Here is a 13,733-nt window from a genome sequence, read left to right as displayed (position 1 = left end):
GAGTAATGGTGTTTCAGTGAAAACATTCACTTCTTATTGAGAATGACAGTAACAAATAGTTCTTAATAAAGTAAAATTTAGTTCTTTTCTCAGTTTCCACTTCATTCCCCGAAAATTCTCAACGCCATATGCATTAATTGGATACTTTCTAACTTGTTTTCTTAACTTTAGAAACATGCTGTTACTTTATAAAGTCTGACTATTTGTATTTCTTTTGGCTTGTGATATTGAATTGAAAAGGAGCAATTTGATAATTCAGTGTGAAGGCAAGTATATCATTTTTCATATTATGTTGGTGAAAAGGCTATTTTAAAAGCATGTGAAGAGTATAGAAAAAATATACATATATAGGAAAAAATGTAATTATATATATTTATAGTCTTGCCACCCCCAGACCTAAATCCATAGTTATTTAGATATACATAACATTTAGATATTATTAGTATCCCAATCTCATGCACACTGAAATAAAGTCTCGATTATTGGGTGGGTGAAGTGAGTTTTAAGCAACTCAAGTGAACAATCTAGTTCACAACACAGCATATTTTACTGACTGGATCTTCTAGGATTATGTGGATATTTTTTTCTCTCCGTACCTTGCCTTCTGGGCTTCACTCACGTCTGTATTCTCAGTTATCACTTCACCTACTTTCTTTGAGCAATTCTAACTTTGCATTCTGTTTTAACCACCATTTATACACTGATGATTTCAGTGTGTGTATGTATTCAAAATATATGCATATATCTAAATATACATATATGTATGTTAATAATGTGCGTATGTGTATTAAAGTTACCCGTCAGCTATAGAATCTTTTCATCCAGTTGCTGACTGCACATGTCTCTGCACCCTGAAGACCCACAGATGTTCAAAGTCAATATACCTAAAACCAAACTTGAATGTAAGTGTCTAAATTGCTATTCTTTCTACCTTAGTTTTTCAATTGGTGGCATCCATTCTATCACCAAATGAAAAAAAAACGGGGGGATTTAATCAATACTTTTTCTTAATTCTTCCTTCTATATCCATTCAACCCATTTCTAACATGATTCAAGGTTTTAAACTACTTAATCTTTATTTTCATTGGTGTATTTAGGTCTTTTAAATCTTTCTTTGGATTATTGGAACACCCTCCTAACCATTTCCTATAAAAAATATGTCTGATATAAAAAGATTAGCATGTGAGTGTTTTGGGGGAGGAGGGAAGAATATAGTTTTATGTAACCTAATCCTCAGTCACCCCCATTTATTCCTCTTCTCTACTATTCAAAATACGGAGAAATTCTAATATACCAAACTCTTTCGAATTCCTCTGTGTTCTCTCACATTTTCCATCAACTGGAGTGCTTTTTCTCCATTAGTTGCCTAGGTAATCCCCTTGTTTACCCTTACAAACCATACTCAGATATCACTTCATTTGAAGACGCTTTTCTGAGTCAGACAAAATTAATCACTTCCTGTGTTCTGATTATATATTTCTGTGAAGCAAACAATCCCAAAACTTAGTAGTTTAAACTGACATCCATTTTATGATGTTTCCTGATTTTGTGGGTCAGGAAGTTGGGCAGTGCTCAATTGGCGGGCTCATTACACAATACATGGTTACTTGGTGAGATTCAGCTGGTAGCGGGGCAGGTTTGAGGATTTAACACAGTTTCACTCACAAGCTGAGCACCTGGATGCTACTGTCCTTCAGTCGCTAAGTCATGTACAGCTCTTTTGGGACAACATAGACTGAAGCCCTCCAGGGTTCTCTGTCCATGGAATGTCCCAGGCAACAATATTGGAGTGGGTTGCCATTTCCTTCTCCAGAGGATCTTCCTGACCCAGGGATCAAACCTGTGTCTCCTGCATTGGCGGGCAGGTTCTTTACCACTGAGCCATCGGGGACGCCTTTGCATTTTGATGGGAATGATTGAAAAGCAAGGCTCCCATGAACCCCCTATTTTTCTCCCTGTAGTCTCAATAGCTCTCCATGTGATGTCTTCAGCAGAGCAACAGAGCTTCTTACATGACAGAATAACCTCCCAGAGACCAAGTCCTCTTAAAACTAGGTAGGTATAGCCTAACTCATTGCATTTCTTTGGTCTATTAATCTTTTCTACAATAAATAGTCATCTCATTTTCAAAACACTGTTCAGTATGTATTTATTTGGTTCAAATGTAAGATAAATTTCATACAGGATGCAAACAGTATATTCCTGAAAAATCTTAGCAATTGATCATCTCTGTGATCCACTAAAAATCAAGGAAAGTTCCTACTGTCTGTTTATAACACGCCCACATGCCAGTTCAGGGACTGATGTATAAGCTTCTTTTTCTTCTTTTATAAAGATGGTATCAGGAATTGATAGAAAAGCAGAATAGAGTTGAGCATAGGAGTATGTATGAGGAGGTCCAATCACTGAGTGACCTTAGTTAACTATCCATTCTATGAATTCAGAATGTCAATAGCTCACTATCTGGAATCACTCTAATTCTGTTATTAATGTTATCATTTACCCATATTCAAATCTATGTATTGTCAAATGCCAAATACATTTGGTCCTTAAACAACATGGTTTTAAACTGTGTGGGTCTGCTTACATGCAGATTTTTTGGAATAAATATATTGGAAAAAATTTTGGAAGATTTGCAACAATTTAAAAAACTTGTAGATCAACTTCCTAGCCTAGAAATGTTTTAAAAAATTAAGAATGTATGTATGTAGATAATAGTCTATCCTTACACAGACATAAAGTGACATATAATATAAAATTAGTGTGTTAGTTTTCTTAAACTTTATAACTTTGCTTTCAAAGAATTATATTAGCATACATAGTCTGGTTTGACTAAAGGGCACAGAAAGCCAAAGTTGTTTGAATAACTAAGTAAATGAATGAACAGAGGAATATTTTGTGAGGATAATTCCCTAATAAGTTCATTCCCTTGTAATTGAAGAAACTATGTATCAGCCTATCATCATAGATAAGTGTTTTTTTAAAAAAAAAAGTAGCAATGTTTTAAACACTTGAACATGACTGTAATACTGCATACCATAAAATCTTACAACCATTCATAATGTAAAAGCAAGGTTATTTTGAAGAATTATATCAATTACACTAGGTTCCATATAGCAATCAGAGTGCAGCTTCTTCAATATCATTGCCTGAACTGTTATAACTGTAAAAAAATATGAATTACTTTTTTCACATTATCTTTTTTCTTTATGTCTCATGTTAGTAATATGCATAACATCTAGAGTGTTTTGTTTTCATATAAAATAATATTGATGTAGGTACAGACAGACAATATATCTTGTAAACAGATGACAAACTAATGATATAGATAAATACAGTACAGTATTATCAATAAGTTTTCTCTTCATTATGATTTTCTTAATAACATTTTACTTTCTCTAGCTTACTTTAATGTAAAAACACTGTGTGCAATATAACATTAAAAAACATGTTAACCGTCTGTGTTATTGGTAAGGCTTCTGGTCAACAGTATGCTATTAGCAGTTCAGTTTTAAGAAAGTCAAAATTTATGCATATTTTTGACCTCACACACTCTGTGTCCCTAACTCCTTCATGGTTTAAGGGTCAATTGTAATGATACTTTTTGTTTAAAAACATCCTGCCCATGTATCTCTACTGACGATTCTGTGTTGACTCTTCTCAGGGGCTCCTTATCTCTCCAGGGGTTTGGAGAGCTTCTGGACTGGTGAACCAACACCCACCCACATGCAGGGGGAGTGAGGTCCTCAGACTCCACAGGGACAGAAGCTCCTTGCCTTGGGACTCCTTGAGACCTCACCTTTTGAATTTCTTCATCTGACTGTTTATTCCTATCCTTGAATATCCTTTATGATATACTGATAATCTAGTAAGTAAACTGTTTTCCTGAGTTCTGTGAGTCACCCTAGAAAAATAATCCACCCCAGGAGTCGGTCATGGGAAATCTGTGATTCACATTCGTCCGTCAGAAGTACAGGTAACGACCTGGATTTTCAGCGTCTAACTGATCGTAGGATTCCCAGCTGGAGTTGCAGAATAGCTTAGTGTGGGAAAACTCCACACTCATTTGGAATACAGAGTATTGCGTGAGTAGCGAGTAAAGGAAAATGACAATGTTTCCTTGACACTTCATATGAGGTTTTACAGCAAAAACTTACAATCATTTGAACCATTTCCAGTCTTTCTACTCTAATCTATCCACACTTGGTACTGATTTAGTCTCCATGAAACAAGGCTATATAGCTTCAATTTGACTTTGACAATTGACCCTAATTTTTTTCTAGAATATACCTTATTATTTTAATCCAACTAGTCTTACCACTCACTGTTCTCCAGGAATATTTTGGATATTTCTCACTTTTGCTCTGGCTTTTGCTTTTGCTTGTATTTCAAATACATGCCTCACCTCGTTTCCATATCCATAAGTATTTCACAAATATCCATCTTCTATGAAGCTTAATTGAATCCCCATATCAAAAGGCTCTCCCCACACTTGAGCTGACATAATGCTTTGCTTACACTTCTTCTCCTCTTTATTGTTTCTTTAATGTGAGGAATAGAGGCTTTGCTAAGTCGCTTCAGTCGTGTCTGACTCTGTGCAACCCCATAGACAGCAGCCCACCAGGCTCCTCCGTCCCTGGGATTCTCCAGGCAAGAACACTGGAGTGGGTTGCCATTTCCTTCTCCAAAAAAGTGGAAGTCACTCAGTCATGTCTGACTCTTTGCGACCCCATAGGCTATACAGCCCATGGGATTCTCCAGGACAGAATATTGGAGTGGGTAGCCTATCTCTTCTCCGGGGAATCTTCCCAACCCAGGGATCGAACCCAGGTCTCCTGCATTGCAGGCGGATTCTTCACCAGGTGAGCCACCAGGGAAGCTTTAGGAGGCTTTAGGGGAAAATAAACATTGATCTCCTTACTATGTGAATTTAGGCAAGTATCCTGACTTCACAGCATCATAAACTCACCTGTAAAATAGGGTGGAAGGTAAGAGCCATTCTTACCTTGTGAAAATTACTGTGAGGATAAAATGCAACAAAATTTATGAAAAGACCAAGGCAGAGCTGGTCCAAGAATGAATGACAACTATCATTCACATTAAGTTAGATATAAATTTAAAAATATATAATTAATACAATATATGCCTTATAAATGACAGAGGCTCAATAACTGACTTGAATTTAATAACTAGAGAAATCAGGGATTCCCTGGCATTCCAGTGGCTAGTACTCCACACTTTCACTGCCAAGGGCCTGAGTTCAATATGATTGGGGAACTGAGATCCCAGAAGCAACATGGTATGCCTTTAAAAAAAAAAAAAAGACTAGAAAAATCATCACTTGAAAATTTTTTCTTCCACTTGTAGGTAAGCCACCTACTGTCATGATGAGGATGACCACATTACACAGTTTTAGAGGTTTCACTGCAGAAATAACCAATGGGGTATCAGTTGCTACAAATCTACCATCGTAACAAATTTAAAGTAGCTGAAAAAATTAGAGCAGGAAATAAATACCTAAGGCTTTCCAGCTGTCAGCAAAATGCTAACCTGCTTGAATATTTTCTCGGTGTCTGTTTTAAAAACATGAGGGCTGAGGTACTAAAATCTGTGATCCCAAACTAAACTTAGTAAGACACAAATCACAGTGTAAATGTTTCGGTGGTGTTACCCATCCTGCTTTGGTTCATGGGACTTTGGGAAACAGACAGTGATGTCCATGACTGATCACTGACACATCCTGTATTATGAAACTATGGATTGTGCTCATCAGAAAAATCTGACCTCTGTGCTATTCGTGGCTCAGAATGTGATATTGACATGGCAAATGACATGGCGCTCAAAGGAGACCATATTCCTTAATCTGAGTACTTTACCAGCAAAACTATTCTAATATCACTACATTTCCATGAGGCCTTTGGCCAACATCTCAAACATCTCTATTCAGTCAATGAATAGAAAAGGGAATTTGGGTATAATATGGGGGCAAGTGGGAAGAGAAACCCTTTTGATTTCACAGTGCGTATGATCCTAAAAAGAACTAGAAAAATTACAGTTGAGGATTTACCTAGTAGTTCTTCCCTCGGTTTGATCCTAAACACTTTCATCTTCAGCTCCTGAGGTGAAGTATTCCCTCTGTAAACTTCTATTCCACCCACTGTCTTTACTCCTAACCTTTTAAATTCAAGACGAAGACTAAGCTCTTTCTATGACAAGTATTCAACATTAGCCATTTGCAATAGGTGAGGCAGCATTTGGCTTGATATATTCCAGGAAATAATTTATTATAGCATATCCGATGTATTCTAATTTGCAATATTTTATAGAAAATATATTCAGACTCAACAGAATTCTACTCTTCCCCTTTCTTCCTAGTTTATAAAAATTTCCTCACTCATCAAATGGGGATAATAGTATACTCCTTTGAAAGGTTTTGAAAATATTAAATAAGAAAATTCACACACAGTTCCTGATATCTAGTAAGCATTCTATAAATTATGTGTGCATGTGCTAAGTCGCTTCAGTTGTGTCTGACTCTTTGTGACCGTGTGGACTATAGCCCACCAGGCTCCTCTGCACTCTATAAAGTGTAGTTATCTTTAATTATGTTACCTGGCAAGTATTTGTTGAACACCTATTTTGCACAATGCCCAGGGATTAAAAAGATCGTAATTCCTGCCCTCAAGGTATTCTCCTGCTAGAAGAAGTAACATGGTTTCTTACAAAATAAGATGAAAATCAGTAGATGCTATGAGAGCTCTGAGGTGGACGACTTGACTCAGTCTGGGATGGAGGAAGATGTCAGAGAAGGCTGCACAGGGGAGGTGGAGTCCTAAACAACTTGATGAGTACAGAATTGGCTTGGTAAGAGGGCTTCCCTGGTGGCTCAGTGGTAAAGAATCTGCCTGCCAAAGTTTGAGCCCTGGATCAGGAAGATCCCCTGGAGGGGGATGGCAACCCACTCCAGTATTCTTGCTTGGGAAATCCCATGGAGAGAGGAGCCTGGTGGGATACAGTCCATGGGGTCTCAAAGAGTCAGACATGACTGAGCGACTAAACAATGAAGAAGGTGAAGGAAAACATTGAAAAGGCCCAGAAATCAGAGAAAGGCTAGTGTATCTGAAAAACCGAAAGAGGCTAAGCAAAATGGTTTAGAATGTGTTGGGGGTGGGAAAAGACAGGGAGAAAGGAGGCTTTGGAGAAAGAAGGCTGGCATGAGCAAAGAGCTGGGGCCAAGAGCCTTGTGTGCCAGGGTTAGGAGGTTGAATTTAAAGCTGAAGGAAATTGGTAGGCACAGAAAATTTTAAGGGAGGGCTTGGGAATGACAGGATTAAATCCACGTTTCAAAAGATTACTGACAGTAGCCAGGATGGATTAGAGAGGATTATACCAAAGAAAGGAGGCCAGTTTTCGGGAGCTATTCCAACAGCCCACACTCAAAGAGGTAAACCAGGCAGGAGGGGAAAACGGAAGGTTTAGACTGAGTGCTTTGTGTTAGTCCATTGTTTTTCACTCAGTCAATGTGATCTTATTTATTTAGTTTTGAAATTTTGGTACTTAAACAGTTAAAAATTTTGTTCATTGAGAGTACACATTTCTAAAATTATTCTTCTGTCTTATTCTTAGTTAGAAACTGCAAACCAGTGTGAATTAATTGAAGAGCTTTTCAGGTAGCTGAGCGTAAAAAAATAAAAGTGAGCAAGCAGAAATCATCAGGAGAAGTGACTACACTGTATTTTCTGCTTGCTCTGTACCAGTCATATTGCCCATGTGTCTCACAAGCAACAAAAACAAACAAGGGAAGTATATCAAACTAAAATGCTACTGCACAACAAAGGAGGCCAACAAAGTGAAAAGGCAACCTATGGAACGGGAGAAAATACTTGCAAATCATACATCTGATAAAGGGTTAATATCTAAAATAGTTAGAGAACTCATACAACTCAACAGTAACAGCCACTTAAATAAATAAATAAATAAATAAATAATTTTAAAATGGGCAAAGGACCCGACTAGACATTTTTGCAAAGAAGACATATAAATGGTCTATATGAAAAGATGCTCAACATCACTAATCATCAGACAAATGGGAATCAAAACCACAGTGAGGTATTACCTCATACCTGTTAGGATGGCTATTATGAAAAAGGAAAAAGAAAAACCAAGAGAGAAGTGTTGGTGACAGTGTGGAGAAGAGGGAATGCTCGTGCACTCTTGATGGGAATGAAAATTGATACAGCAAATACAGGATGAAGTTTCCTCAATAAATTTAAAAATAGAATTATCATATAATCCAGCCATCTCACTTCTGGGAATATATCCAAAGAAAATGAAAACATTATCTCTAAGAGATATCTGCATTCCCAGGCTCATTGTGGCATTGTTTACAATAGCCAAGGTATGGAAACAGTCTTAATGTCCATTAGGGATGAATGGATAGAGAAGATGATATATATATATATACAACAAAATATTATTCAGCTATTTAAAAAAGGAAATTTGACATTTGTGACAACATGGGGATGAACACTGATGATGTTATGCTTAAAAAAAAATAAGTCAAAGAAAGGTACTGTATGATCTCACTTTCATGTGTTATCTGAAAAAGTTGAGCTCATAAAAACAGAGATTAGAATGATGGTTGCCAGGGAGTCAGTGAGGAGGGCAATGGAGGTATTAGGCAAAGGATACAGACTTCCAGTTATAAGATGAATAAGTTCTGGGAATTTAACATTTGACATGGTGATTATAGTTAACAATGCTACTGTATACTGGAAATTGGCTAAAAGAGTAAATCTTAAATGTACTCATCACAAAAGAAAAAAAATGTATGTGAGGTGATTGATGTGTTAACTAATTTTATTGTGGCAATCATTTTACAATATGTAAGTATATCAAATTGCCATATATTTTAAAAGTATATGATTTTGTTTGTCAATTATACTTCAATGGAGCTGGGGGAGGAGTGAAGAAAAAAATGCCTCAAGGCAGGTACTAAGGAGGCAGGTAGCATACCTTCATTTTACCTAGCAGATTCTGCCCTTGAGAGAGGGCTAGAATTTGCCAAAGCCACCCACCTAATTAGGAGTTGGGCCACCATGCCTGCCATATCTCCAGATCACATTAGAAGGAATTTGGACCTTTACCTCCTGGGGAGGAGTAGCTTGAATTCTTCAGGGAAAGATGGGAGTGGTGATTAACTTCCTGCTCCAAAGACATTATGCAGAATATTTCTAAACCCTAGAAACTTATTACACACAAACACACACACACATACACACCTTTCATGTGGGTTGGGGTGAAAAATCTTTTAGAAGGAACCTAGAGATAAGAGAGGTGGAGTTTACGTTCTATCACTTTCTATCTAAGGGACAAACTTTCTCAGTCTTTCAGTAACACTTTCCCTAAGTCACACATACAGACATCCTCTTCACACTCTCTGCATTTACCTCCAAAGAAAATTAACAGGATTTCTTATAGCATACAGGGAACATAGCCAATGAATCCTTTGATGCTGGGTTTTAACCTCAGGAGAAAGCTGGACTGGGATTCCAGCACCAGACCACATCAAGTAACATGGGTGATAAAGATAAGGGTTGATCAAAATGTAAAAGGAACAGCAATAAATTCCATCCAAACCAGAATTCATCCTGGGTTTTTACAGGTAAAGGCTGTTAACACTACTACTTGTTTCTCTCCATTCAGTTATATTTTCCAAGTACATTGTATGATGCCTGACTAAAGAGTTAAATTCTTCTGCTTTTAATCTTTGGTATGCTCTTGATAACCTTTACAAGCAGGTTAGATAATGTATTTAGTGCTCTATGTTTCTGGGTTTTGATCTTTGTCTTGCTGATATCCTACTATGCGTTCTTTTTTTCTCTTTTCCTTAACAAAGGAGACTAGCAATATATTAGACATTTATTTACCAAAAATTAGTTGTTAGTGGATTAAGATAATATTTTTATCCCATCAAGGCTAGGAATAATGACATCACAATGGAGTGTGAAGCATTTCTTCAGTTTGCACATTTATCTAATTCCTTTTCTTTTTCTTTTCCTTTCCCCACCCCTAATCAACCCTGTAGAGACTTTAAGGACAGGTTTAATCAAGATGAGAAAACACAAATAAAGATAAGCCATATAACTTGCCAGTCAATAGGTACTGTATATGTTCTGACTGCCAGCCAGTAGGTCAGTGAAATTTAGAACAATCAATAATTAAATGTACATATAGGAGATGGGAGTGAATAGCAAAATCAAACACTTTCAATTGTGTAAACAAAAGAGTTGAGCAAATTTTTAATGTTTGTAACTGACGTTTATATTACCTTTTATAAAGACTAGAAACTGCATAAGTTTGGAATCCAATCAAAGATTGAATCTTCTACCCTTCTCTAATATAATGCTTTTCCCTTTGAAATGGTCTTGCTATTTAAATAGAAAAAAAATTCAGCAAGCAAATATCTTATGATACCTTAGCCATTTATAAATCACCTATTATTTTCTAGAAAGAAATAAAAAAGTTTTAACCTTTCCTTGGCTATTCATGTTGAGAATATTTTTTTTACTGTTGTAAACTGACTTAACCCTTAGCTGAACTGAGATTATATACGATTTTAAAACGTGAGACAATGCATATTAAAGACTCCATGGAACCTAGGAGTCAATCTTTGTCTTCATTTGCCACAAATTCCTCCCACATTCCTGGCTTTTCCAAGACAAAGTTAATAATCACTGAAGAGGTAAAGAAAATAATACCTGTTTTTTAAAAAATTAAAATCAGTATAGAGTGAAAATTAGACTAATTAATCCATTATTCAAATCAAACATTATATAGCTACTCTTAAATGAGCTAAATCTGAATTCTCCACTGTAATTTTTTCCTACCAATCATATGCAGATATTATACATTTTTCCTCCTCTTTCCCTAAATTTCTGCTCTTTTCATTTGAGCAGCATTGAGATGCATTGAATAAATATAATTAGCTTGATGTAGATCAAATTTATTTTCATTCTAAAGAAAAAAATCACTTGCTCCGCTTCTCTATCCTGACTGGGGACTTTGTTATCACCCATATCTTTTAAACACACAGCATCCCCTTCTTCCTTCTTATCCAGACTGTCACCAAACCTTTTTACTTCTTGCCCAACAGTCTCTTAAACCCTATCTCCTCTTAGGTCTCTTTTGTCAAAGCCCATATGTTGATTAGGTCTTCTCTTGTTTGCTTTAAACTCCTTGATTCTCCTTTCCCTGCTTGCCATCTCTTTTTTAGAACTATCTTTTGTTTCTGAGATTTCTATTAAAGCATTAAAAAATTTTTTTTTCTTTCTAAATGAAATTTTAAATGTTTGCCTAATAAGCACCCCCCTGTTGCCAGGAATAAGGAATAGAGATATCCATTTGGCTTACCATGTGATCATCCTATTATTTTCAGGGAAGGCTGTTATATATTGTTTATATATTTTTAAAATGCATGCTAGTATTTAGAAATATAGAACATTAATATTTCTTATATTTATCAGTTACCTACTATATATATACCAGCCATTTCATAAAAATAATATTTACCTGTAACAACTTTTCAGGCAACAAGCACTATCTCCATTTTCCAATTGAAGGGACTGAATGCAGATAATTGACTTGTACTTTGTTGCATATCATACAGCCCCCTCATTAACAACTGCTCATCTTTTATCTCTACATTGCTCATTTATTTCTTCTGTGATAAACTTCGTTATGTCAGCTTCAGTCTCTTCAAGGTTTTCTAAAAGAACTGAGCTGACCAGAAATACAGTTCTTGGCTCAAGAGTGATTTTTTTAGACCCCCTGCAGCAAAGCTCTAGACTTGAACTATGAGGAAATGAACATTGTCTTGCTTCTCAGCTAGACATTAAAGGTGTGGTTTTGTCTACTTTCCATTAGTAAAAATGAACTGTTCCTTTAAATTTAAAGGCAGAGGATGAGATTTAAGATAAAGACATTTTTGAAAGGAAGTAGAAAAAATTTTGAAGACATCTGAAGAGGTAGGTCTAGGGAGTGAGTACCCAAGACAAGAAAGAAATTGACTAGGTCTCCAGGAAAGGACAGCAAAATCTTAATTTATAAAGATATAGAAAGAGGCAAATGTTCTCCTTACTTTCTAGGATCTCCTATCTAAAAATGTGTCCCTTTTCATTCTTATTCATAATTTGATCATTTATTGAGCCTAGAGAAAATTATTTTCCATTTAATCTTTACAATAATCACATGAGTTTGATAATGTTATTTCCATTTTTAATGTGTGTAATAAATAAGTCTTAGAGAAGTTAAGTGATTTTTCCTAACATTACTTGTTAGCAGTAGGTAAAAGGGGGAGAATTTGAACCCCAGTCACTCTGACCTCAAAAGTTAGGGCTATTAAACATTACCCTCAACTGCTTTTTCTAAAGGTTTTCATATATCTACTTTGTGCCACTGAGTATAAGAGGATGAATTAGAAGTTATCCCTAACACACAAAAAAGTAAAAACTTAGGGTTATTAATCATTACCCTCAACTGCTTTTTCCAAAGGCTTTTGTGTATCTACTTTGTGTCACAGAGGATAAGAGATTGAGTTAGAGGTTATCCCTGATGTCAAAAAATTGATTGCTCAAAAAGGAAGGCTGACAAGAGAAAGAGTATTTTGTTATGTGGTAAGGAGTTATTGCAGAGAAATTAGCCGCGGGTTATAAATCTACTGGGTGATAGAAAGCAATTTTTTTCTTTTTTTCCTATACCCTGCTCCCGTCACCATTCTGTAAAAGCAGATTAGCCAAAGCTTTCTTCTCTAGAAGATTATTTAGGAATAATTCACATAATTACATAAGCAGGAGGTGAGAGCAAAAGGCAACACTGGCTGAAAGGCAGAGAAAGAAAGAAAATTATGTTGTTGTCTTCATCTTAAGAATGTTAAGTAAACATTGTAAAAAATTCATAATATTTTAAGCTTAAAATGTTAATGATATCTTTTGAACCATTCTCTTTCCATTATTATTATTACTTAAGGGGAAGGGAATGATAAGGAAGAGGAAAGAAATAATATCTATTTGAAGATATTTGACTAAGTGTTAGACTTTCTGTTCAGAACTTTATAAAATGACCTCATGTATTCGATACCATCAACACCCCAAAAAGGTAGGCATTATCATTTCCATCTTACAGATAAGAAACCAGAGGAGTATAGATGACTGTATCTTGCCCACGGTCACGCTATTAGTTATTAGAGTCAAAAGTCAAATCTAGACCCATGAGACATCAAAGTTCATGTCTTTTTCTAATACCACCACCATGGAACTTGACCATGTGCATTTATTACACTAGAAGTATGTACCCACAATCCATTTTCCTTTTCCTGAGTGGGAACCCTTACTGGGTGAAATCAAATCTGATACTGCCACCTATACTGGGGCTTTTTTTTTTTTTTTTGGCTTTAAAAGGGCACAGAGAGTGTAGGAAAATACTAATGGAAGAGGAAGAAATAGCTCCAACTTGATTGTTGATCTTGGTCAGGAAATTTGTCCTTGTTTTGTCTCAGCAAAGTCACATACGCTCAATATTACTAACTAAAGAACATACTTCAGTGTATGATTTTAACAACTGATATTTTAACAACTGCTATTTACTAAGCGTTTCCTACAAGCCCAACACTTCAATCACCTGCAGTTCTGACTATAACTCGGGAGAACAGGTATTATCAACCACTGTTTACCAAC

The sequence above is a fragment of the Oryx dammah genome, unplaced genomic scaffold (assembly GCF_014754425.2).
Source record: "Oryx dammah isolate SB20612 unplaced genomic scaffold, SCBI_Odam_1.1 HiC_scaffold_14, whole genome shotgun sequence".
In the NCBI taxonomy this organism is placed as follows: Eukaryota; Metazoa; Chordata; class Mammalia; order Artiodactyla; family Bovidae; genus Oryx; species Oryx dammah.
The sequence above is the reverse complement of the archived record's forward strand: the minus strand, read 5'-3'. Positions refer to the sequence as shown.